The following is a 3,029-nucleotide window of genomic DNA, read 5'->3' on the forward strand; positions in this document are numbered from 1 at the left end:
GGTGATGCAGTTTAAAGAGAACTTACGTTTGGTAGCTTACTAGGAGAGATGGCTTCTTCAGGATGACCATATTTTACTATTTTTAACTCCTTCCCTTCCTCTCCCTCCCCAATTCTCATTCTTCAAATAAAAATATCACCTCTAATCTTCAGTAATCTAGTTATTGTGTTTTTCAGCAATTTCAAAATGGACTGATCCAGTACCTTTACCAGTGTCATGTTGTGTAACTGCTGTTTGTATGAAGGTATGATTTGGCTAGTATAATTTTCCTATGTGTATCTGGTTATATAGTGTTTTCTTGATTCAGAAAGAAATGAAATTGATTGTAATTTGAATTGTGAAGGTGGTTTAAAACATGAAAAAATGGCCTGCAAGCTTTTATCCACCACCCTTCTGAGATGTCTGCTATGGGGCTTCTGCCATGACAATTCCATTGTATGAAGTGGCCCAGGCAGCCTGTCAGCAGTGGTGTTAATGGAATGCGTATAAATCAGCTGGTACCATGACAATTTAAAATAAACATGACAGCTCTTCTTTCCAACACTGTTCTTTCCTAATAACAGGAGAACTTGGTGAAGGATCTTAACTAAAACGCTGCTACTATGTGCTGCACAAAATGAATGGGATGCTGGTGCCGGTCCAGATGGCGAAGATGTTTCTTCATGAAATTCTGCAACCAGAGAGACTGTAGATGATTTTCCATACCCTTGTTTTGTTCCCACATGCTTCAGGCAAACAGTGAGCAGAGCTCTTTTAAGCAGAAAAATATGAATGGCAACAAGGTGTAAATCTACTTAACTAACAATTTACTTGTGTGTGCCGCCTACAGAAAGGTCTCTTCGCATTGCTGGGCAGCTTCAGCAGTTCCTGCTAAGGTGGAGTAATTCTGGAAGCAACTTCTGAACTCGTGTATTTCACCAGTGGCATTTGTCAACTTTTTGTTAAGGCTGAAGATAATGACTCTGCTTTACCTTTGCAGACCTTTACGTAGGAAACTTGTACATGTGTAGTCTGGTAAGGCTACTTCATGCACAGTATTAAGGTTTTGGCACTAGTGAAGTTGTGGTTTGATTCAAGACCATCATGTTACAAAGTGGTGCCCGTTTCTGATACGGTAAGCTGAATTTTGCAAGTGTATGTTGATAACTTTTAATGTATTTGCTAAAAGCTTATTTCTCTATTAATTCACTCTTGCTTGAAGGCTGCAGTCCAGGAAAGTTGGAAGCTGTAGAGCTAAATTTTGTGGCATCTCTGAGTGCTGGAGAGCCTCTAAGAACATGGAGAAGGAAGCTTCAACGTCCAGTTGGGCAACAGAGGGGAAAAAAGTGATGGGAGAAAGGTGACATGCCCGAGATGTTTGGCATAGACTAGCTGGTAGCCATGTGTATGTGCACATTCAGGCCTTGCATGCTGATGTTTCATTTTCTGAAGCATTGATACCAAACAGGTTCAGCTGAGTGGAGTAATAGCAGTGTTTTGCACTGCTCGTGACAGACTGGAGTTAAACACCATGGCTCTGAGGTAATACTGCTTGCTCTGTCTGATTACTTGGAAGAGCGTTGCTGTGTGGAGGTTTTACATTATTCTGTTGACGTTTAGGTGCAGCATATTTGTGGGCATCGGAGGCCAGTTTCTTTCCTGTACACAAAATACCACCAAAAAACTGCAGTAAAATTTGAAAATGAGGCTTTTATCTGCACGGTGAGTCCATGGCTGCTTTATAGTCTCTTTCTGTTCAGTCTTCTGTGAATTAAGAGGTTTTCTTTCTGAACTCAGAGAAACAGGACCTTCTATCTTTAAATCAGGCCCTGTAGATAAGACTTCCACAGTGATAGGTGAATTAGAATGGCTACTGCATTAATTTTTGCTTTCTTGAGCTTTTGCTGCCACAGCAGACTTAATTTTATGTTTCAACAGAGATGCTGAATGATGGAACTGAGGGAAGGAAGGAAATGTGCAGAGATAATAAAAACCTAGGTCAGAAAAGGGGCAATCAGAAGTGGTTGGGAATTCCCTAAAATAAACTTCTCCAATTTTTCACTTCAGCTGCTAGGTAATGTAATATTAACTGAGGAAGGTGAATTGCAGCTTTTATATAATACAAGAGAAAAACCAGAGAGCTGCTGATGGTGAGAACCCCTGCTGATCTACTAGTTTAGATTCAAATACCTTGTGCTATGGAGACTTAAACTTGCCACAAGACAAATTAAATGGATAGCTGCAGGTATAAATACATGTATGGTTGTTATAGCCATTCACAAACTGTTAAGGAAATACTGGGTTGCTTTCAGGGTCTCATCGTAAAGGCCAGTGGTGCTAGTCCTGAGGAAAGCACAGCTTGTGAGTCCTCTGTAAGGAGAACTTGAACCCTTATTTTCTAAGAAGGAAGCTAGGTTCAGATGTTTAGACTTTAAATGCCTCTCTGTACTGTTAGGAACAAAGTTTAGAAATAGTTTTTATACCCCTTCAGTTGCAGTAAACACCAGACTACTGTTTGTAATTCAGCATTCCTCAGAGCTGGCTGGCTGAAAAGAATCCATCAAAAGTTACATTGATCAGGCTGTGCGAATATGCTGCCTCCGAAAACAGCAGCTCTGCTCCCCACCCTAGCCCACACACATTATTCTGCAGTCATCAGCTCAGCCACAAAAGGGGAACTGAGCAGCATGCATGAGAATTAGGTTCGAAGCTAGAGCCATGAATTCAACCTATAAATCAGAGGTTCGTAGGGGCAGTCTATCCTGACATTAATAATCAGTTAACAAGCTGAGGCCCTGTACTGCCTTAGTGCCAGCTTGTTTCACCTTCAGAACAAGGAAAGGAAAGATGTATGTTCTTTAAGAAGATCAGATGTACAAAGTTAAATCTTTATTTGAGAAGAGCAAATGATCCAGTGGAGTATTCAAAAATGCAGTCCAGGGCAAGGAGCCAAGTATACAGAGTGCAGTCATAAAAATAATCCCAAGAAATGAGCAGGTCCCTCTTTGTGCCTACTTGCGTACTTTATCATTAAAAAAAGGGGGTGGAGG

The sequence above is a fragment of the Anser cygnoides genome, chromosome 8, assembly GCF_040182565.1.
Source record: "Anser cygnoides isolate HZ-2024a breed goose chromosome 8, Taihu_goose_T2T_genome, whole genome shotgun sequence".
Classification (NCBI taxonomy): domain Eukaryota; kingdom Metazoa; phylum Chordata; class Aves; order Anseriformes; family Anatidae; genus Anser; species Anser cygnoides.